This window comes from Macaca nemestrina, chromosome 2, assembly GCF_043159975.1.
Source record: "Macaca nemestrina isolate mMacNem1 chromosome 2, mMacNem.hap1, whole genome shotgun sequence".
NCBI lineage: Eukaryota > Metazoa > Chordata > Mammalia > Primates > Cercopithecidae > Macaca > Macaca nemestrina.
The window spans coordinates 43,176,805-43,201,655 of record NC_092126.1 but is presented as its reverse complement, the minus strand read 5'-3'; the positions used below and the strand labels follow the sequence as shown (position 1 = coordinate 43,201,655).

At 37.7% G+C, this 24,851-nt stretch overlaps 1 long non-coding RNA gene across 14 annotated transcripts in view; it reads left to right on the top strand.

Moving 5' to 3' along the window:
- Positions 1–24,851, top strand: part of LOC105469972 (uncharacterized) — a 98,177-nt gene that overhangs the window by 55,960 nt on the left and 17,366 nt on the right. For all 14 annotated transcript variants that reach the window (XR_011619755.1, XR_011619757.1, XR_011619760.1 and 11 more), the window contains one exon: positions 14,307–14,438. This is a non-coding gene — a long non-coding RNA (uncharacterized lncRNA). The remainder of the gene's footprint in view (positions 1–14,306; positions 14,439–24,851) is intronic.

Genomic DNA, 24,851 nt, shown 5'->3' with positions numbered 1-24,851 from the left:
GTTTTGTTTGTTTGTTTGTTTGTTTTTGTTTTTTTTTGATACAGAGTCTCGCTCTGTCGCCCAGGCTGGAATGCAGTGGCCCAATCTCGGCTCACTGCAACTCCACCTCCTGGGTTCACGCCATTCTCCTGCCTCAGCCTCCCAAGTAGTTGCGATTACAGGCGCCCGCCACCATGCCTGGCTAATTTTTTGTATTTTTAGTAGAGATGGGGTTTCATCGTGTTAGCCAGGGTGGTCTGGATCTCCTGACCTCGTGATCCGCCTGCCTCAGCTTCTCAAAGTGCTGGGATTACAGGCGTGAGCCACCGTGCCCGGCCAAGAAGCTCTAACTTTCTGTAAGGCCATTCATCAAGCTTCTTACTGCTAGATTTAGAATATTTCTGGTTATATAGGTACGGTAATTATTTAGTAAACTGTCAACCTATTTTATTCTTAGGAATGCTGTGGTCAATTAGCCATTGTCAAAAGTTCCACAGAGGCTGGGAGCGGTGGCTCACGCCTGTAATCCCTGCACTTTGGGAGGCCAAGGCGGGTGGATCACCTGAGGTCAGGAGTTTGAGACCGGTCTGGCCAACATGGTGAAACCCTGTCTCTACTAAAAATACAAAAATTAGCTGGTTGTGCTGACAGGCGCCTGCAGTCCCAGCTACTCAGGAGACTGAGGCGTGAGAATCGCTTGACCCTGGAAGGCAGAGGTTGCAGGGAGCCAATGTTGCTCAATTGCACTCCAGCTTGTTTGACAAGAATGAAACTCCTCCAAAAAAAAAAAAAAAAAGTTCCTTAGAATCACAACATTATGATAGCTACTTCATCTCAGTTCCCTACTATGTTAATTACATCAACCTTGTTTCTGGTTATAGTGTTCTACAATGTGGTTTCTCCTACTTCTGGATCCTATTATTTTATTTTGATTTTTCATTAAAATAATGGAGACATTAAAATGGTAATAGTATTGCATATCCTATGCTGATTTTATTCCTAAGGTGTGTTTGTTGACTGTAATTAATATTTTTGTTTCATTTTCTAATTGTTTGCTTCTATACTTGATGTTTCTATGTTGAACTTGTGTGCTATGTTCTCGCTAAATTCACTTCTTAATCCTGTGATTCTCTGCACAATTATGTCTTCTATGCATAAAAATTTTACTCCCTTTTCAATTTTTATGAGCACATATATTCTTTATTGCACTGGCTAGAACTTCTAGTACAATGTTGAATAGAGGTAGTGATAGAAGACATCCTTGTCCTGTTTTCCCTAAAAGTTTTATAAGTTTTCTCTGTATCTAGTTTTAAAAGTATGAATGAATGTTATATTTTGTCAAATTTCTGCTTCTATTGAAATAATAAAATATTTCTTCTTTATTTTCTTAATTCACCAATTAAATCATTTGTCCATAAGCTTCTTTTGCAAGAAATTTGTTTTTATTACAAATTCAATGTTTCAAATAGTGATAGGGTTATTCATATTTTATATTAAATCTCATCAGTTTTGGTAGGGTGTGTTTTTAAGGGAATGCATATTTTTCTAACTTGTCAAATATATTGACATATTCTTAATATTCTCTTTTAATGTTTAAAAGATCTGTAATAATATTTCTACTTTAATTTCCAATATTGGAAATTCGTATTTCTCTTTTTGTTTTCCTTTTAAGTATTACTAGGGTTTTTTTCAATTTACTAATGTTTTCAAAAAGCAACTCTTGGTTTTATTTCTTTATTACGTATTTTCTGTTTTATTGCTATAATTTTCATTTTTATTGTATTTTTCCTTCTTACTTTGGCTTAGTATGTTCATCTTTTTCTCGCTTCTTGAGGTGGAAGCTTATTCATGTTGAAACTTTCTTCATTTCTAATGTGAACATTTAAAGTTATACATTTCCTGATAATCACTTCTTTAGCTGTGTCCCATTAATGTTGATATGTCATATTTTATTATTATTCAGTTTTTAATATTTCTGATTTTTCTAATGATTTCTTTTTTGACCCAAGAGTTATTAGTATTATTTAATTTATAATATTTAAGGTTTTCTAGACATATGGTTAGTAACATTTAGTTATATTATGGTCCCATAACTTTGTAAGATTTAAATTTTTTAAAATGGTTAATCCTTTTATGGCCTAACATAGGTCTGGATTGAATAACATCACATGTGCATTGTAAAGAATGTATGTTTTTCCATTGTTCTATAAATGTTAATTAGTCCAAGGTGCTTGATAGTATTGATATCATCCATATCTTTACTGATTTTTTTTTAACTAGTTGTTCTATTAATTGCTAAGAGAGTGGTTTTTAAAATTTCCAACTATGATTTGGTTTTAAATATTTCTTTAGTTCTGTCAGATTTTGCTTCATGTGTTTAGAAGCTCAGTTATTAGACATATACACATATATGATGGTTATGAGTTCCTAATGAATTTGAAATGAATTTCCAATATCTTTTATCATAATGATAGCCCTTTTTATCTCTGTTAATAGATGTTTGTTTAAAAGTACTTGTTTGCATTATATTAATTAACCATGATTTTTAATGTTTAGTGTTTTATGGAGTATATTTTTCCCTTCTTTTGCTTTCAACTGATTTTTGCCTTAATATTTAAAGTACAGCTCATGTTGGCAGCATATATTCAGACTTTGCATTTTTACTCCATTTGACAATCTCTGACTTTTAATTATAGTATTTAGTCCATTTCCATTTAATGCAATTATTGATGTTGAATTTAGTTTGACCATCTTTTATTTTTTTCTATTTGTCCTCTCTGTTGTTTTGATCCTTTGTTCTCCCTTTCTTACCTTTTATCAAGATAAATATTTTTTTCATATACTTTAGCCTCTAAGATTTTTTGTAAAAATATAGTTTAATTTTACACCACTCCCCATCATTTGTGCTATTCTTGTGATACATATCTCTGTGTGTTATAAAGTGTGTAATATAGTGTTATAATTTTTGCTTTAGTTGTCCTTTAAAGGAATTAAGAATTCTATAATATTTTGTATTTACATGTATCTTTACAGGTAAGAGATCTTTCCAGTTCTCTTCAGTGTGTGTGTGTAGATTTGAGTTTCCATCTAAGTTCCCTTCAGTCTTTAGAACTTTATTTAGCATTTCTTCAAGTAGTATTCTCATGACAACAAATACTTCAATCTTGTTTTATCTAAAAACATCTTTTCTCACTTTTATCTTTTGGATACTATTTTTGGCAAGATACAGAATTCCGGAATTTTTTTTTAGCACTTTAGAGGTATCATTTTATTGTCTTCTGACCTTCATTATCTTTAAAGAGGAACTACTATCCATTTATTTCTTTTTTACATTATGTGTTGCTCTTTTTCTGGCTGCTTTTAACATTTTTACTCTATCTTTGGTTTTTAGCAGTTTGATCATGCATGCCTAGCCCTGATTTTCCTAGTATTTATTTGCTTGGGGTTCTCTGAACTTCTTGGTTCTATAAACTGATATTAACCAAATTTGAGAAAATTTCACCTATGATTTCTTCAAATATGTTTTTATTTTCCATTGTCTGTTTTCTCTTTTGGGTTTTCAGCTGCATGTATGTTAGATTGCTTAATATGGGTCCACATGTTACTGTGGCCCTTTCATTTTTAAAAAAGTTTTCTGTTTTCCCTGCCCTTCACGTTGGAAGACCTATATTGATCTGTTTGAGTTCAATGACTCTTTCTTCTGCCATTCCCAATTCACTATAAAACCTGTCCAGCAGGCCAGGCATGGTGGCTCACCCCTGTAATCCCAGCACTTTGAGAGGCTGAGGTGGGCAGATCACAAGATCAAGAGATCAAGACCATCCTGGCCAACATGGTGAAACTCCATCTCTACTAAAAATAATAATAATAATACAAAAATTAGCTGGGCATGGTGGCATGCACCTGTAGTCCCAGCTACTTAGGAGGCTGAGGCAAGAGAATCACTTGGACCCAGGAGGCAGAGGTTGCAGTGAGCCAAGATCATAAACTGCACTCCAGTCTGGTGGCAGAGTGACACTCCATCTCAAAAAGAAAACCAAACCAAACCAAACCAAAACAAACAAACAAACAAAAAAACCCAAAACCCATCCAGCAAATATTTATGTCAACAATTGTACTTTTTAGTTTTTGATTTTTCTATTTGTTTCTTTCACATAGTTTTCACTTCTCTGCAGAGGATCCTCCTCTATTCATCCATTTTTCTCCTATATTTTTTTTATTTAAACATCCATGTGCTTCTTTAAGTGCTTGAAACTATTAATGATAGCTGCTTTAAAGTCCTTACCTAATAATTCCAATGTCTGACTTATCTCAGAGTCAGTTGATATTGACTGATTTTTTTCTCATGACTATAACTCATATTTTCCTGTTTCTTCACATTGTCTAGTAAGATGTAATTGTATATTGGATATTGTGCATGACACATGATTGAAACGCTGAATTCTCTTATCTTCCTCTGGAAAGTGTTGATGTTTATATCAGGAGGCAGTTTCTTCATAGGACTCAACTCCAAATTCTGTCTCTCCTATGGTAGGCAACAGTTGAATTCAACTTTTTCTGTCCTCCACTTACTGCTTTTTGCCACAGTTTTTGAAGTTTTCTCCCATGCATGTATATTTCGTTGATCACCTGAGGATTTGGCTTTACATGCACATTGTGGAACTTCACCTTTATAGCTTCCTTACCTTTCAGCCACCTGGAAACTCTGAACTCCAGCCTCTGAGTTCTCAGGCTGCAGGACTGTGAATATTTGCTTAACTTACACCTCCATGGTATGAATATGGGAATGCCTGCAGGAGGAAATCTGCACGAACCAATATCCAGTGTTGTCCCCTTTATCATGCCCCTCTGATTTCTGCCTGCTTTTCACTGCTCTTTACTGTTTTCTACTAGATTACTCCTTTCCCAATTTTGTCCAGAGTTTATAATTGTTATCTATGAGAGAGTTTGTGATAGAAGTTACTCTTTTGTTACTGAAATAGAATTACCTTACCCTAAACTTTTAAACGTAAAATATATACTTGTACACCAACTTACCAAGTTTTTGATGTGGGGCCATGGCATTTTCTTTGAGTATGTACCTTTCTGATTATGTATTTTCACAATTTCCAATTTGGAGTTCTTCGAAAGTAGAACAAGAGCTTAAAGACATTTGCGAAGTACAAAGCTCATTGTCATGCTCCTAGGCTCAACCTGATAATTATACCTGTAATTACCTAACTACAATAGTGAGGCCACACTTGGCTTCAGCTTCCAGCAGAAAGGTATAGTACAGTAAACGCAGCAAGATATCAAGACAGTATCAGGTATGTCTTTCCTGATGTTCTCCTAACATTCAAGAGTTATTTTGTAGTCGTTTGAATGACAGCTCACATGTTAGAGAAGGAGACCATAGTTGGGAGTATGAGAATGAGACAGATTGTATTTTTCAGTTATGGCCACACAGTATTTCCCATTCCATATGTTCTTCTTAAGATATGAACCTGTGACTTCTTTTATCGTAGTGGTAGGGAGTTTGTCTCTTTCCTTTGGGTCTACTTTGAGTAATTTGAGACAGCTTTTTTTTTCTTTTTGGTAATATGAGGATTACCTGCATTTTGAATATTTGCTAGAATTCATTTGTGAAATCATCTGTCTATAGAAGTTTGGATGAATGGGAGATGTTGAGAGAGTAGCTGTTTGACATATTTGTTTTCTGGATAGGAATTCATATCTTTATTTAGCATATCAATGTGGCCATTGTCCAGAGGAGTGGATTACATATTCCAACAGTTATTATTACACTGGTAAGAAAAAAAGAACTTGGGAAGACAATCTGATGGCCTGTGCTTCTAGAAATTCCAATCTGCTTTCTATAGATAATGAAGAAAAGATGGTAAGATGTAAATGTTTCAAACACTATTAAAAGCAGATTTCAGTCAATATTATATTTGTAGAAGTAATCCATAGGCTTGTACATGTTAGGTTATTTATTTTCAAGGCTGTGTATTTAACTGATTGACCTCACAATTTTTTTTATTTCAATAAGTTTTTGGGGAACAGGTGGTGTTTGGGTACATGAATAAGTTCTTTAGGGTGATTTCAGAGATTTTGGTGCACACATGACCCAAGCAGTGTACTTCATACCCAATGCGTAGTCTTTTCTCTCTCACACCCCTCACACCCTTTCCCCAAGGTCCCGAAGTCCATTGTATCATTCTTATGCCTTTGTGTCCTATAGCTTATTTCCCACTTATGAATGAGAACATACAACGTTTGGTTTTCCATTCCCGAGTTACTTCACTTAGAATAATGGTCTCCAATTCCATCCAGATTGTTGCAAATGCCATTGTCTTATTCCTTTTTGTGGCTGAGTAGTATTCCATGGTGTATATATACACATTTTTAAAAAAATCACTCGTTGATACATGGGCATTTGGGCTGGTTCCATATTTTTGCAATTGCAAATTGTGCTGCTATAAACATGCGTGTGCAAGTGTCTCTTTCATATAATGCCTTCTTTTCCTCTGGGTAGATATCCAGGAGTAGGATTGCTAGATCAAATGGTAGATCTACTTTTAGTTCTTTTTTTTTTTCTTTTTCTTTTTTTTTAACTTTATTTTTTATTATTATTATACTTTAAGTTCTAGGGTACATGTGCATAACGTGCAGGTTTGTTACATATGTATACTTGTGCCATGTTGGTGTGCTGCACCCATCAACTCGTCAGCACCCATCAACTCGTCATTTACATCAGGTATAACTCCCGATGCAATCCCTTCCCCCACCCCCTCCCCATGATAGGCCCTGGTGTGTGATGTTCCCCTTCCTGAGTCCAAGTGATCTCATTGTTCAGTTCCCACCTATGAGTGAAAACATGCGGTGTTTGGTTTTCTGTTCTTGTGATAGTTTGCTAAGAATGATGGTTTCCAGCTGCATCCATGTCCCTACAAAGGACACAAACTCACCCTTTTTTATGGCTGCATAGTATTCCATGGTGTATATGTGCCACATTTTCTTAATCCAATCTGTCACTGATGGACATTTGGGTTGATTCCAAGTCTTTGCTATTGTGAATAGTGCTGCAATAAACATACGTGTGCATGTGTCTTTATAGCAGCATGATTTATAATCCTTTGGGTATATCCCCAGTAATGGGATGGCTGGGTCATATGGTACATCTAGTTCTAGATCCTTGAGGAATCGCCATACTGTTTTCCATAATGGTTGAACTAGTTTACAATCCCACCAACAGTGTAAAAGTGTTCCTATTTCTCCACATCCTCTCCAGCACCTGTTGTTTCCTGACTTTTTAATGAACGCCATTCTAACTGGTGTGAGATGGTATCTCATTGTGGTTTTGATTTGCATTTCTCTGATGGCCAGTGATGATGAGCATTTTTTCATGTGTCTGTTGGCTGTATGAATGTCTTCTTTTGAGAAATGTCTGTTCATATCCTTTGCCCACTTTTTGATGGGGTTGTTTGTTTTTTTCTTGTAAATTTGTTTGAGTTCTTTGTAGGTTCTGGATATTAGCCCTTTGTCAGATGAGTAGATTGCAAAAATTTTCTCCCATTCTGTAGGTTGCCTGTTCACTCTGATGGTAGTTTCTTTTGCTGTGCAGAAGCTCTTTAGTTTAATGAGATCCCATTTGTCAATTGTGGCTTTTGCTGCCGTTGCTTTTGGTGTTTTAGACATGAAGTCTTTGCCCATGCCTATGTCCTGAATGGTACTACCTAGGTTTTCCTCTGGGTTTTTATGGTATTAGGTCTAACATTTAAGTCTCTAATCCATCTTGAATTAATTTTCGTATAAGGAGTAAGGAAAGGATCCAGTTTCAGCTTTCTACTTATGGCTAGCCAATTTTCCCAGCACCATTTATTAAATAGGGAATCCTTTCCCCATTTCTTGTTTCTCTCAGGTTTGTCAAAGATCAGATGGCTGTAGATGTGTGGTATTATTTCTGAGGACTCTGTTCTGTTCCGTTGGTCTATATCTCTGTTTTGGTACCAGTACCATGCTGTTTTGGTTACTGTAGCCTTGTAGTATAGTTTGAAGTCAGGTAGCGTGATGCCTCCAGCTTTGTTCTTTTGACTTAGGATTGTCTTGGCGATGCGGGCTCTTTTTTGGTTCCATATGAACTTTAAAGCAGTTTTTTCCAATTCTGTGAAGAAAGTCTTTGGTAGCTTGATGGGGATGGCATTGAATCTATAAATAACCTTGGGCAGTATGGCCATTTTCACGATATTGATTCTTCCTATCCATGAGCATGGTATGTTCTTCCATTTATTTGTGTCCTCTTTGATTTCACTGAGCAGTGGTTTGTAGTTCTCCTTGAAGAGGTCCTTTACATCCCTTGTAAGTTGGATTCCTAGGTATTTTATTCTCTTTGAAGCAATTGTGAATGGAAGTTCATTCATGATTTGGCTCTCTGTCTGTTACTGGTATATAAGAATGCTTGTGATTTTTGCACATTAATTTTGTATCCTGAGGCTTTGCTGAAGTTGCTTATCAGCTTAAGGAGATTTTGGGCTGAGACAATGGGGTTTTCTAAATATACAATCATGTCATCTGCAATCTTCACACTGTTTTCCATAGTGGTTGTACTATTATAGTTTACATTCCCAGCAACAGTGTAAAAGTATTCCCCTTTTCACCACATTCATACCAACATCTATAGTATTTTTTAAAATTTTTTGATTATGGCCATTCTTGCAAGAGTAAAGTGGTGTCACATTGTGGTTTTGATTTGCATTTCTCTGATCATTACTGATGTTGAGCATTTTTTCATATGTTTGTTGGCCATTTGTATATCTTCTTTTGAGTATTGTCTATTCATGTCCTTAGCTCACTTTTTGATGGGATTCCTTATTTTTTTTCTTGCTGATTTGAATTCCTTATTGATTCTGGATATTAGTTCTTTGTCAGAAGTATAGATTGTGAAGATTTTCTCCCACTCTATGGGTTGTCTCTTTACTGTGCTGATTATTTCTTTTGCTGTGCAGAAACTTTTTAGTTTAATTAAGTCCCATCTATTTATATTTATTTTTGTTGCATTTGTTTTTGGGTTCTTGGTCATGAAGTCTTTGCCTAAGCCAGTGTCTAGAAGGGTTTTTCTGATGCTATCTTCTAGAATTGTTATGGCTTCAGGTCTTAGATTTAAGTCTTTGATTCATCTTGAGTTGATTTTTATATAAAGTGAGAGATGAGGATTCACCTTCATTCTTCTACATGTGGCTTGCCAATTGTCCCAGCACCATTTGTTGAATAGGGTATCCTTTCCCCACTTTGTTTTTGTTTCCTTTGTTGAAGATCAGTTGCCTGTAAGTATTTAGCTTTATTTCTAGATTCTCTATTCTGTTTCATTGGTCTATATGCCTGTTTTTATACCAGTACCATGCTGTTTTGGTAACTATGGTTTTATAGTATTATAAAGCCATATTTATAAATTATAAAACTATGGCTTTAAAGCATTCTTTGAGCTTCTTGTATTTGGATGTCTAGATCTCTAGCAAGGCTGGGGAACTTTTCCTCAATTATTCTCTCAAATATGTTTTCCAAACTTAGATTTCTCTTCTTAGGTTTGGTCATTTAACATGATCCCAAACTCCTTGTAGGCTTTGTTCATTTAAAAAAAAAAAATAGAAAATGTTTTTTTCTTAGTCTTTGTCAGATTGGATTCATTTTAAAGCCTTGTCTTTGAGCTCTGACATTCTTTCTTCTACTTGTTTGATTCTATTGCTCAGACTTTCTGGCGAATTTTGCGTTTCTCTAAGTGTGTTCTTCATTTCCAGAAGTTGTGATTGTTTTTTTTTATTAATGCTATATATTTCACTGGAGTTTTTCCATTTATATCCTGTATCTTTTTTTTTTTTAATTTCTTTAAGTTGGATTTCACTTTTCTCTGTTGCCTCCTTGAATAGCTTAATAATCACCCTTCTGAATTCTTTTTCTGGCAATTCAGAGATTTCTTCTTGGTTTGGATCCATTGCTGGTGAGCTAGTGTGATCTTTTGGTGGTACTAAAGAACCTTGTTTTGTTGTATTACTAGAATTGTTTTTCTGGTTCCTTCTCGTTTAGATAGACTATGTCAGAGGGAAGATCTGGGACTCAAGGGTAGCAGGGGAGTAAGGTAGACTGTGTGAAGGTCCTCAGTTCTATTTTTGTTGAGTACACTGGTTTTGTGTTGGTTGGCCTCCAGCCAGGATGTGGTGCTTTCAAGAGGGCCTCAGCTGCGGGATACAAGCTTGCCCTAGGGTCACCTTGGGATAAGTATTGAGGTTTCTCAGGTGGTGGGCAGGGCCATAGAACTCTTGAGACATTACGTCCTTTGTAGTTCCTCAGCTGTCCCACAGAGCCTGAAGTGGCAATCCACTTCCTTCAAAGGGTCTGTAGATTATCTCATCTTTCCTGGTATGTTCCTGTGGTAAGTCTTGGAGCAAAAGTTCATGATGTGGGTCTCCACATGCTGCTCTGTCGGAGCTCCCCGTTAGTCTTGCCTCCTATTTGTCATTTTCCCCAGGTCTTTTTTGACATATTACTTAGTTTCTATCACAGTTTTCCCTCTCCTATTTTTTTTTTTTTTGGTTTGGGTAATTTTTATTTTCCTTTGAAAATCACACATTTCATTCATATCTTCAAAGTTACTAACACATTGTTGAATGAAGTGTTCTTTTGTGTATCTTTGGATTTCCTTGCATTTGTGTTTTCTCTTTTCATTCCTATTTTATAATTTTGTACTTTCTACATTTTATTCTTGACTAAACTGACAAATGATATTTTAGCTGTATTGAATTTTTTCTCTGAAGAATCTGCTCTTAAAATATTTAATTCTACTATTTGTTTACAACCAATTTATTTTTTTGTTTATATTTTTCTTGAACTTTTTAAAAATTATTTTTTCTTTCTCTTTTAATCTGTGATGATGAATATTTATTTATTTTCATTCTTGTGTGTTTAGAGATATGTGTCCAAGGATATGAACTATCCTCTGGGTACAATTTTGAAGTTTTTCTAGTTCTAATTTGTAATGTTATTTTTAAAAGATAGTTAACAATTGCAGTTAAATCTGTTATCTTTGGCCCAATAGTTAACTGAAATGTTTTTCTCCTGATTTTCCAGTGTTTGGTTTTTCTGTTTCTACATTTGCTGTTTTATTGTATTGCCATCTTAGAATGTGGTTTGTATTATAATAGCTTCTTGGAATTTATTCCTGAAAGATGTTAATTTTTATAAATGTACTATAGCAACCTAGAAAGAGATAATTTTAATTATTCACATATTTTATATCCTTATTTATATTCATACACTTTATCTGTCAGAGACTGAAACAGGTACACTTGAACCTTTTTATTACTTTTATATTTTTGTCAGTTTCTCTTTTATTTTCCTATGATTTTCCTTTACAAATGTTGATGCTTTGTTATTTGATTCCTAATGGTTCATGACAGTATCATCTCCATGGACTGCAGACTTCATCATTACTAAGTGACTGCTTCTGTCCCTATGCAGTGCTTTTGACCTTGAATTCAACTTTGTCTAATAACAATGTCACAACTCCTATCTTATCTCCATTCAGATTTCTGCTCCAGGTTAGAAAGTTGGTTTGGGGAGAATAGAAGTGATGTAGCTGCCCATCTCTCTCTCAGCCCTGCCTGCATTATTTCCTCTTGTAGTGGAAGAACAGCCTCCTGCAGAGTTCACTTGCTTCTTCCTGGCCCTCCTAAGCCCGATGTTTCTCTCTCTCCTAGGTGAGCCCTTGAGATCCCTCTTCTTTATCTTTTCAAGTTTTCTAAGCACTGGGGATGCACTCATGAATAAAATACAGACACTGAGTCTTAAAGTCCTCTTGCTTTATTGGAGACAATCAGAGTATAAAGTCACAGTACAGAAAAATAAGAGTTACAAGTGATGCAAATTCTGCTCTATGTAGATAGATGCTGTGGGACTTAAGACAAGGAACACCTCCCCAATTCGGTCTTCCTGAGGAGGAAACATGAGGTGGTCTATGGCCTGAATAGGAGTTAGCCTAGCAAATGACAAGGAATATGTGGTATACAAGACAGACAGGATAATATAATCAGAGTCATGGAGACTGGTATTAATATTCACTCTTCGCAGAGAAAGTAGTTGAGTTTCAAAGAAGTGATGTACTTAGCCCAAGATAAGAGTTAATAGGTGGTGGGGTCATACTTGAATCCAGGTCTTTCTAAACCTAAAGTCTGTGTTCTTCTGTCTAGTGTGTCACTTGCCCAAATTCATTTTCCTTTCAGTCCCATTCCATTTCCTCACCCTCTTTATGTATTTATATGTCTAGCTATCACACTCTCCTCTGGTGACAAAACTTTTATACAGAGGAGCAAATGACTGACAATAGTCTAAGCTACTTTCTCTGCAAAGAGATTTGTATTTTAATGATGTAAGTTAGAAGCTGAAAGAATACAATGACAGCAATGGAATTCCATTCTTTGTTCAGAGAGGGAGATTTCAGAGTTGCCTTGTCAGTGTCTGGTAAGTTTCACCACTTGAGCTGAAAGTTGTGAGTCTGAGTTAAAATCTGGCCTTGTTCTGAGCATCCCTGTTTTTCTTTGGATTTATATTCTTGGTGTCCCTTTACTCGCACTAATTCCCAAATTCTTTGTACAAGGAAGGAATCTCCAACCCATTTCCTTTATGTCTGAAGTGATGGAAGACTTGGCCCTCTTGGAGGAAGGTGCTTGCAGTGGATGAGAACAAAATTTTTCACCATTTACACTTTTCTAAAGCCACTCTTGCTTATGTCCTGGTTCCTCTGTCATTTCTAATTCTTGTGAGGACCCTTTTTCTTGGGGTTCTGGGCCGGCCCTGTCTAAAAATATTGTCAGAGTTGTGGGCATGCTTAACTTACTAGTGTCAGGAAGAGGCTGCGATGGACCTTGGGCTCTGGGTGTTCTTTTTGGAATTCGCACTGCCCTGTCAGCCTACATCTTTACACCACTTTGTGGTGGGAGCTCTCTGAGGCCCTGAATCTGATTGTTCAGTCCTCTGGAATACATTTGCAGCTGGGGCTGGGAAGCAAGGGCTTTCCCTTAGGCTTTGTCTATTCCCTGTTTCAGGAAGATAGGTGGTCTTGCCAAGAGCCTGGTCAGTGAGAGCTATCTTGCTCACAGGCATTTTATTCTGTGGCTCAGTATTTAGTGAGCTCTGCTCATTCAACATTGATCAGCAGTTTCATATCCACCCTAGAGATTCCAATTCTAATGAGTATTGCTTTGAAACTCAGGGACTCCCTAACACTTGGCATGAATTATTCTTAACTTTCCATCTGTATTCATTTATTCAGTCAAACACATACATGCCATCTTGGAAATCTGGAGTGTGCCCAGGGTGTGTTAGCTACTTTAAGAAATGTAAAAATAGAGGTTCTTTATTACATCATTCAGTTTATACTTTTGCCTTTGCTGAATTTATTTTTCAAACCAAAATCAGGGTATACAGTGGGCATTCGTGATTTTTTGTTTTGAATTAAAAGAATACCTAATGAAGACTTGCTTAAGCAGGGGGGAAAAAGGAGTTTTTGGCTCATTTAACTGAAAATCCAAGAGCATAGATGGTTTCAGGTTCAACTGGTTCTAAGGATTCAAATAGTCTCAAGACTCAGTTCTCATCATTACTATCTTGACTGCAGTATCAGGTTCTATGTGGTAACATAATAGCGGCAACAGACTCACACTTTGTCCTTAAGGTTTAAATCCAGAAATGATGAACCTGTCTCTCTCCCAGAAGTCTCAGCAATATCTTATTGGCTCTGGTTGGTTGAGTCATGTGAGCATCTTTAAGCCAATCACTGAGGCTAGAAAAATGCAGCGTGCTGATTGGCTTAGACTCAAATTACATGTTTACCCTTACAGCTGGGCATGGGTTTAACTCATTCAGATTACATGGATTGAATATGAGACGGAGTGGTTCCCCAGAGAAAGACTGGGATAAGACACCAGCATAATGGCAAAGGGATGATGGGAGGCCAGAGCTACAGATATCCACCACACCTACTCTGATCAAGAATTTTTGAACTTCTGGACATAAAGCCAGATTGGAAGAAGTAATATAATGCCAGTGTATTGTCATTTCTGGAACATATTTTTTGGGCAATGTAAGTTTGTCACAGAAAGTCAGTGATTTATGGTCACAGAACTGCTATCTCAGTCTTGATAGTTTTAAAAATTATTTGGTAACATCTCCCAGGAAAAACCAACAGAGAAGTGTTTTACCCAGTTCTGGATACTGTTGACAATTTTGAGAGACATTGTTTTGAAAACTTATTTATTATATGTGCTGAGTACCTCTAAATTGCTTTTAACATCTTGCAGGGACGTATGAAGTGCTCTGAAGGCTGCCAACAAAATGTTAAGTCAGTCCACTGACAGAAAGGAAGAGAAACCTCAGAAAAACATTATTGCTTATGTTCCATCTGAATCTGAGCAGCTGACCTGAGGAAGGAGGTAAGAGGAAATGAAGGAATGAAATACTGAGTAAGCACTTTCCTAATAGTTTTAGAGGGAGGGATTCTACCTTTATCACCGTAACTCTGCGGGAAACACCCATAGCTTCAAAGACATTGGAATGCCTTCGCTTGTAGAACAAAACTTACAGAATGAAAAAGAGACCTCAGCACAAATTTCTTTGAGCAATGTTTACTAACAGACTTAGGTTATCCAAATGATTCCTCAAAAAGCGCTTAAAATTTTCAGGAAAGCAAACAAAATTATTAATCATGAAATATTCATTATTATTAGTAGACATATTTTATGGCAAATACAGAACAGTAAAGTTGTGCCAGGACAGTGGTCTGATAGTGTTAGGAGACACAGCCATACTGCATAGATTAGAAGTCAAGGCAGTGGAGAAACGGTTATAGATAAGTAGAAGCCATAGAATTCAAGAGCTTCCAGGGAAACTTCTATTCCAGTGAATGCAGAGTCTCACTGCTAATAAAAGTATTTGAGTAAATTCATTAAGGATAAAACCATGGTAAGCTGCCAGAGGATAGAGATAGACCTGTAAACTCTGAGATGGCTTGTCCCTTGGAGATTTGGGTGGTAAAATCACTGGGCTGAAAGGTTTTTGCTATTTATTTTGCTTACATAAGTTAAATTAACATGATGTATTACTCTTTGGAAGGATTATATGCCAAAAGACTGGTGGTTATTTTGATGGTCCTGAGGTCTCCTAAGGGACAAGCTTGAGGAGGGACTTAAATGGACAAGGATGAAATAAGAAGCAGAAGAGGCTAGTGGTCTTTCTGATCCAAAGCTGTAAGGACCAATGAACCAATTGAGTTTCGTCTTTCTTTTCCCCCTTTCTCCTGTCCTATGTGCTTATACACAAAGTTCAAGACAACTTTTGCCCCAAAACTGCCTCAACCAAAAAATGCCTGAGTGGTAGGTAGAAAAGAGAAGCTCTGTTTTTGGTGTTCAAAATCATTTCCTTTTATGTTTTGAATGCTTTTCCTTGGAATTACCTTTCCTACTCTTTGAAGAGGTGAACTTTAGAAAGGAAGACTTATAGATGACTTTGGTTATAGCTGCCTCTTAGGTAAAAGAAGTCCTCTACGTGATTTATCCTAGGTTACTGGGGGCTACAGTGGAATTGAGGCCACAGTTTTCTTCATGGTAACACATAGGGGATCTCTTCAGGATGTTGTTCCTGTCATATATGACACTATAGAGGAGGAAAGGGAAATGGAACAGGTGACTGTGCAGAAGTGGATTCTAAATTTTGGTATCTTTGATCCAGACACATTTAGCCTGTTTCTATCACTCACAGTCATCCTAGGTAGAATTTAAACTTAGATCAATCTGATTTCAAATCTCGTGCCTTTTCTTTGAAACATTTTCTACTCAGAAGCAGTGTCATGGAGGACAGGTAGAATTTAGAAAGACAGAGGGGTGGGGCAAGAGGACCCAAGAGAGGGCAAAAGAACAATGAAAGGCATAAGGACGAGAAAGCACTGGGTTACTAAGGATGGAATGTGGTGGTGATGGTAGAGTAATTGAGACCTCTGGTGCTGGGAATGGGGACTCTAGATGTAGTGATAATGGAAAAGTGATAGTGGAGAAATCAAGATGAGGAAAGGACCCTGTCTTTGGAAGGTGGATGGAGTAGTCTGGGGAGTCTGAGCAGACATGGACATGGTGGCAGCAGACTGTTAGGGGCAGGAGCCTTGTGGCTCCTGTGGTCAGCAGTGACTGATTTTCCTGAACTCTTTCATAGACACACCAATCCATCGGCTCCAATTCCATTTTTGCATTGGAATTGCATTTCTAATCCAATTCGTCAGTCTGTTGGCATTTCCTCTGTCTCAGGGGCCTGCGGGCCTATGACCGAAGAGGTGCAGCTCCCAGTCCCCCTCACTCAGCACTGTCAGTTGGCAGAAGTTAAGAGTACAAAGGATATTGGTGGATGGCTCAGAGTTCCCACAGCTAAATTTTGGCCAGATTAAGGCCTTTAGATTGAGTCACAAGTGTGAGAGAGATTCTGGAAGTAGAGAAAGGCGGGCTTAGAAAGAAAAAGTGGTTCCTTATGAGCTGATCTAATCACAAATGAGCAAAGAAAACTCCGGAAGCTGGGCAACATGCTGGATTAGTAAATGAGTAAGGATTTTCACAAAACAATCTCCACCTCCCACTCCTCGATTGCCCTTAACTCTTTGGGGTTGGCATGGTAATGATGCATTTAGTTCCCAAAACCTGTAATGGAAAAGAAGGCGGCAAACTGGTTAAAACAAATAATGACTCACATGACTAAAATGTCTAGAGGTAGAGAGTGCAGTCTTTAGGCACATTCTGACCAGGGCTCTGGCTCTATTTCTCTGGTATTCTTTCTGCTTTGCCATTTTGAATCAGTTGCATTCCCAGACTGGCTTGCCTTGGAGTTCAATGGTTGAAGCAGTCCTGGGCTTCACATTCATACACCATTCCATTCAGAGAAAGAGAGATTCTCTTTTCCAAACCATCAAAAGTCCTGAATTTTATTTTAATTAAACCAATTACTCTGTTGAGGAGGAGGATATGCTGTAGGACTTTTGGGGCCAATGCGAGGAATGGGGTTGGTAGGTCAATCTCACTCAGACCCTGTGCCTACACAATGGATGGTAAGAGATAGATGTTGGAGGGAGAGGGCAGCCAGCAATGTCCTCTCCAGAGTCATCAGAGCAATGGACAAGTGTATCCATGCTATGGTGAATATGTGGAAGAGGAAAAAAACATGTTTACTACAATAATACAGATCTGGGGCCATACCTGGAATGGGTATAGCATTGCAGCAGAAATATTTTTTCTTGTTTACCCAAAATATACCATTGGGAGCAAAGGCAATGATTAGAGGGTCATCTTCTCTATGACATTTCCATAGCTTTGCCAAAGAAATAGGTTGATAGATTGATGTATAGATGGATGGATGGATAGCTAGCTGGCTGGTGGGTAGGTGGCAGATAAATTGATAGATAAGGCAAATTCTATGGGTCTGTGTGTCTGTTTTTGTGCCAATACCATGATTTTTTGGTTACCATAGCCTTGAGGTGTAGTTTGAAGTCAGATAATGTGATGCCTCAGTCTTAGTTCTTTTTGCTTAGGATTGCTGTGGCTATTTGGGCTCTTTTTTGGTTCCATATGAATTTTACAATTTTTTTTTCCTAATTCAGTGAAAAATGTCATTGATAGCTTGATAGGAACCACAATGAATCTGTAAAATACTTCGGGTAATATTATCATTTTAATAAAATTGATTCTTTTTATTCTTTTTATCCATGAACATAGAGTGTTTTTCCATTTGTGTTGTGTCTGATTTTTTTTCAGCAGTGTTTTATAATTCTTGTTGTAGAGATCTTTAACCTCACTGGATGGCTGTATTCCTAGGTATTTTATTCTTTTTGTGGCTATTGTGAATGGGATTGGATTCTTGATATGGCTCTCAGCTTGGACATTATTGATATATAGAAATGTTAGTGATTTTTGTACTTTTTTTTAATCCTGAAACTTTGCTGAAGTTGTTTATCAGTTCTAGGAGCCTTTGGGCAGACACTATGGGGTTTTCTAGGTGTACAGTCATATCATCTGTGAAGAGAGAGAGTTTGATTTCCTCTCTTCCTATTTAGATGCCTTTTATTTTTTTTTCTCTTGCCTGATTGCTCTGGTTAGAACTTCCAGAACTATGTTGAATGGGAGTGGTGAGAATGACTTCCAGAACTATGTTGAATAGGAGTGGTGAGAATGGGCATCTTGTCTTGTTCTGGTTCTTAGGAGAATGCTTCTAGCTTTTGCCTGTTCAATATGATGTTGACTATGGGTTTGTCATAGATAAGTATTATTGTTTTGACTTACGTTTCTTCAATGCCTAGCTTGTTGAGCGTTTTTAACATGAAAGGATGTTGAATTTTATTGAAAGTCTTTTTCGTCTTTTGAGATGATCACATGATTTTTGTTTTTAGTTCTGTTTATGTGATGAATCACATTTATTGATTTGCATATGTTGAACCAATCTTGCATCCCAGGAATAAAGCCTACTTATTTGTGGTGAGTTGACTTTTTTGATGTGCTGCTGAATTTCGCTTGCTAATATTTTGTTGAGGATTTTAAAATCTATATTCATGGGAGATATTGGCCTGAAGTTTTCTTTTTTCATTGTGTTTCTGTCAGATTTTGACATCAGAATAATGCTAGCCTCATAGAATGAGTTAGGGAGGAGTCCTTCCTTCTCAATTTTTTTGAATAGTTTCAGTAGGATTGGTATCACTTCTTCTTTACACATTGGTAGAAATCAGTTGTGGACCCATCTGGTCCAGGGCTCTTTGGAGTTGGTATGTTTTTTATTACTGATTTAATTTTGGAACTTGTTATTGGTCTGTTCAGGTTTTCAGTTTCTTCCTTGTTCAACCTTGGGAGGTTGTATGTTTCCAGGAATTTATTTATTTACTCTAGGTTTTCTAGTTTGTGTGCATAGAAGTGTTCATTATAGTCTCTGAGGGTTTTAAAAAAATTTAGTGGGGTTGGTGCTAATGTTCCCTTTGCCATTTCTGGCTGTGTTTATTTCTATCTTTTTTTTTATTAGCCTACCTAGTTGTCTCTCAATCTTATTTATTCTTTCAAGGGAGCAACTTTTGGTTTTGCTGATCTTTTGTATAATTTTTCATGTGTCTGTTTCATTTTGTTAAGCTCTGATTTTGGTTATTTATTTTCTTCTGCTAGCTTTGGGGTTGGTTTGCTCTTGTTTTACTAGTTTCTCTAGGTGTGATGTCAAGTGGTTAATTTGAGACCATTCAAACTCTTTGATGTGGGTGTTAAGCACTATAAACTTGACTCTTTACACTGCTTTAGCAGTGTCCCAGAGATTCTGAAATGTTGTTTCTTTGTTTTCATTAGTTTCAAAAAATTTCTTGATTTCTGCCTCAATTTCATTGTTTACCCAAAAGTCCTGCATGAGCAGATATTTTAATGTCCATGTAATTGTATGGTTTTGAGAGATCTTCTTGGTGTTAATTTCTTTTTTGTGCTGTAGTCTGAGAGTGTGATTGGTGTGATTTTGGTTTTATTGAATATTTTGGGAATTGTTTTATGGCCAAGCATGTCATTGATTTTAGAATATGTGCAACATGTTGATGAAAAGAATGTTTATTCTGTTGTTTTTGGGTGGAGTGTTCTGTAGATATCTGTAAAGTCCAATTGGTCAAGAGTTGAGTTTAGGTCCCAAATATATTTGTTAGTTTTCTGTCTCAGTGGTTTTTCTAATACTGTCAGTGGGGTGTTGAAGTCTTCGAGTGGTGATTTAAGTTTCTATGTAGGTTTCCAAGAACTTATTTTATGAATCTGGGTGCTCCAGGTTGAGTGCGTGTGTATTTAGGATAGTTAAGCCACCTTGTTGAATTGAACCCTTTATCATGATGGAATGCCCTTTTGGATTGTTGTTGGTTTAAAGTCTATTTTGTCCAAAATAATAATAGCAATCCCTGCTGTTTTTTTGTTTTCCATTTGTTTGACAGATCTTTATTCATGCTTTTACTTTTAGCCTATGTGCGTATTACACATAAGGTGGGTGTCTTGATGATAGCATATTGTTGGGTGTTGCTTCGTTATCCAACTTGCCACTCTGTGCCTTTTAAGTGGGATGTTTAGCCTGTGTATGTTCAAGGTTAATATTCATATGTGTGGATTGGTCCTGTCATGTTGTTAGCTGGTTTTTAATGTAGACTTGATAGTGCAGTTGCTTTATAGTGTATATAGTCCAAATTTGTTTTGGGTATATAGTACTTAAATTCATTTTGTGGTGGCCTATAATGGTCTTTTGTTTCCATGTTTAGTGCTCCCATAAAGACTTCTTGTAATGCAGGTTTGGTGGTAACAAATTCCCTTAGCATTTGGTTGTCTTAAAAGGATTTTGTTTTTCTTTCGCTTATGAAGCTTAGTTTGGCTGGATATAAAATTCTTGTTTGGAATTTCTTTTCTTTAAGGATGATAAATATAGGCCCTCAATCTCCTTGGGCTTGTAGAGTCCACTGGTGGCCTTATGGGGTTCCCTTAATGCTGAATATAGGCCCCCAATCTCCTTGGGCTTATGGGATTTCTGTGGAAAGGTCCACTGGTGGCCTTATGGGGTTCCCTTAATGCTGAATATAGGCCCCCAATCTCCTTGGGCTTATGGGGTTTCTGTGGAAAGGTCCACTGGTAGCCTTATGGGGTTCTCTTTGTAGGTGAGCTGCCTCTTCTCTCTAGCTGTCTTTAATATTTTCTCTTCTGTGTTTACCTTGGAGAATCTGATGACTATGTGTCTCAGTGATGGTCATCTTATATAGTATCTTGCAGGGGTTCTCTGAATTTCCTGAATTTGAATGTCAACCTCTTTAGTGAAGTTGGGGAAATTTTCATGGACAGTATCCTTGAATATGTTTTCCAAGTTGATTTTTCTGTCTTTCTCCCTGTCAGGGATGCCAGTGAGTCATAGGTTTCATCTCTACATAATCTCATATTTCTTGGAGGTTCTGCTTATTGTTTAAAATTCTTTTTTCTGTATTTTTGTCAAACTGAGTTGATCAAGGAATTAGTCTTTGAACTCTGAGAGTCTTCACTCAGTTTAATTTATTCTGCTGTTAATATTTTTGATTGTATTATGAAATTGTTGTTGTGAGTTTTTCAGCTCTATCAGATCAATTTGGTTCTTTCTTAAAATGGCTATTTTGTCTTTCAGCCCTTTAATCATTTTACCGGATTTCTTAGAAGCTTTGGATTGGGTTCCAGCTTTCTTCTTAATTTGGTGATCTTTATTGCCATCCAGATTTTGAATTCTGTGTCTGTCATTTTAACCATTTCAGTCTGGTTAAGCACCATTGCTGGAGAGCTAGTGCAGTCATTTGGAGGTGGGAGACACTCTTGCTTTTAGCATTGTCAGAGTTCTTGCATTGTTTCATTCTCATCTCTGTGGGCTAATAGTCCTTTAATTTTTGAAGTTGCTGTCCTTTAGATGGGGCTTCCTGCTTTTATAGTCTTTGATGCCCTTGAGGATTTGACTGTGGTATAGGTTGGGTTTAGTCAACTGGCTTTGCTTCTGGATGATTTAAAGGTGCCAAGGCTCAGTTCAGCACTCCTTGGCTGAGTGCTCTAACCCTGAGTGGCTGGGACAAGGCCAGTGGCTTTATTCTCTGGCCCCTGAAGGTTAAGCATCTGCTCTGCTGGAGGGGCTGAGGTCTTCCTGGTCCACTGGCAACAATACTCTGATGGGGGTACCAGAAAAAGCACTTTGTCAGGGCAGTGGTAGTGGTATTTGTGCTTGCACATGTATGCCAGTGGCGGTGAGGTGGTAGGGTCCACATTGCTTGCTTTTGCCAGCAATGCAGCGGGGGGAGGCTGTGAGTGGGTATGAGCTGACAGGGCCCATCTGCAAAAGCTTTCTGATAGTTAGGCGGAATCTGCCAGTGAGAGAGTTATGATGGTAGCTGCTGAGAAGTGCCCTGATTGGGCAACCAAGGCTGTGTTGTAAGCAGGTGTGACCAGGCAAGGGCCCTGGGAGAGGCTGGCATACAGGGCGGTGCTCAGATCAGACTGCCCCCTTCCCATAGGCAAGATATCCCTGTTCTGTCCAGGTCTGACAGTCAACAAAGGACAAAGCCAGCTAGAGGAATATGGCAAGTCTTGGTGGATGAGCATCCTTGCCCATGCTCCACTGCCCCCACTGCTGCACTAAACCCTTTGGGCTCTACACAGGCTGGATCCCTGCTCCTGCCAACTTTTTAAATAGCTCTCCATGCCAATTCAAATGTCATTGTGGGTTGTGGGGTCTCTTGCATCTAGGATTTCCAGAGGCCATGGCAAGTGTGGCTCACTCCATGCCTGTTTAACTCTTTCCCCAGGAGCTGCTTGGGGCCAGGAACAAGTCCTGGTGCTCAGCAACCCTGTGCAGGGTTCCCAGATTCCTCTCACTTCAGCCCAGGGTCCGTGTCCTCCCTCTGTCTGCTCTCAATGCCTTCCTCTGGAAGATCTGATTGGAATGTGCTGGTCTTCTTAATGGTCTGGTCTGTCAGTGACAGAAGCTCTTCCTGGCTGTGTCTAGTTTGCCATCTTGGCTTTCTCAGTTTTAAAAAAGCAAGAAATCTTCTAACATCTAGGTGTTTGGCTACTGTTTTGCATCTCTTCACATTCCAGGATCTTTCCTTTGCTCAAGACAGGTGATCAGGTCTGGCTGAGAGAGAGCAACACTGTTTTTGTGGCTTCTGGGGTTCCTGGCATCTTAGTTACGTGTCTCCCAATACCTGCAGATCATAGAGTCACAGAGGCTGTGGGAGAGTCACCTGGGACTCCAAGAGCAGTGGACATAGAGCAGTAAAGGCAGGACCTGGAGCAATGGTGTCCCAGGAGAGCTCTCTTCCAGCTCCCACTTCAGAAACTTATAACAGAATGTATCCACACAGCCTGGTTCTTCTCTGCCCTGAACCTTGATCTTGACCTTATACAATACATATAAAAATTAACCCTAAATAGATCATACTTTCATATAAAAGCTAAAACCATAAAATTTCCATAAGAAAACATAGAGGAAAGTCTTTGTGACCTTGGCTTAAGTAAAGATTTCTTAGATAAAACACAGAAAGCAGAAACTGTGAAAGAAAATATTTGATAAATTGAACTTCATGAAAATCCAATCTTTTGCCCTTTTAAAGACTATCTTAAGAAAATGGGGCCTACCTGAAGGACGATTGGGAAAAATAACTATCGGGTACCATGCTTAGTACCTGGGTAATGAAATAATCTGTATGCCAAACTCTTGTGACATGAATTTACCTATATAACCTTTCGCATGTACTCCTGAACCTAAAATAACAGTTAAAAAAAAAAAAAAGAAAATGAAAATACAAGCCTCAGACTGGGACAAAATTTTTGCCAACTGTATATTGAATAAAGGACTTATATCCAGAGTATATAAAGAACTCTCAGAATTCAGTATTAAGAATCAAAACATTGAAATTTTTAAAAAGGCAAAAGATTTGATCAGGCTCTTTACCACAGAAGATATATGAATGGCAAATAAGCATATAAAAAGATGCTTAACATTATTTGTCACAGGGGAACTCCAAATTAATGGTACCTCAATGAAATACTACTACATACACATTAACATGGCCAGATATAAAAAGACTAATCATACAAATGTCAAACGGAATGTGGAAACAACTGGAACTTTTGTAAATTACTGATGGAAGAGTAAAGCAGGATAGGCTCTTTAGGTAATAATTTGGTGTTGTCTTATAAAGTTAAACATATATTTACCTTATCTCCCAGCCATTCTACTACTGTGTATTTATCTTAGAGAAATGAAAACATATTCTACATAAACATTTGTATGCAAACGTTCATGGCAACTTTATTCAACATAGACAAAAACTCGAAACAACTTACATGTCTACTAACGGGTAAATGGATAAGTAAATTTTGATACATTCATACAATGGAATTCTAAGCAATAAAAAGGCTAAACCTAATGATATGTGGAACAACACAGATAAATCCTAAAAGCATCATGTTGAGTGAAAAAGCCAGACCTAAAAGACCATATACTTTATTCTTCCATTGTGTGATATTCTAGAAAAAGCCAAAATGCAGTGATGGGATGCAGAGCAGTGGTTGCCTGAAGAAAGAAAGTTGGGATAGAAGCCAAAGGGAATGTTTTGGGGCTAATGCAGATATTCGATATCTTGACTGTGGTGGTAGTTAAAAGATTATATTCAGTTTGTCGAAACTAATCAAATTGTACCCTTAAAATGGCTGACTTTTGGTACATAAGTTAAGCTTCAATAACTCTCATTTTAAAGCTTATTATAGTGTGTTTTGTTTTGCTGGTTACAAGGTTTCCATGTTATTGCACAGTGGGTGAGGTGTTGGAGTGCTTGAGACCTGGTTTAGGGTGCATGGCGGAGTACTGTGAGGAAAGCGGGGCAGCCTGGGCTGCAAAGCATCGGCAGCTTTACAGAAGACAACCTCTCCCTCTAGTACCTAAGGAGTGACGTCATGTTTCTTTCTACTGGAGCCCCCATCAGCAGCCTGGGTTCCACATTTGACTGCACAGGTGAAATTCCCAGCTTCTGCCTGGTGAAGAAGCTGTAGGCTCAGAAGTTTGAGGAAGTGAAGGAAAAATATCAGCGCTACTGAGGAAAGGGGAGAACAGTGGACTGGAAGTGGATCTAGGGCTGCACCTGACTCACAGTTACTCACTGGTTCTCCGACCTTGGGGCTTTTCCTTTGGCCATAGACTGATTGATTTAGCCAGAGCTGGCTGAGCACTCTTCCTGGGCCTGACCCTCTGTGATCCACCAGAGTTGCAGTGGTGACTTCAATTTGTCCCTAATTTCAAAGATCTCACAGCCTGGGAAGAAA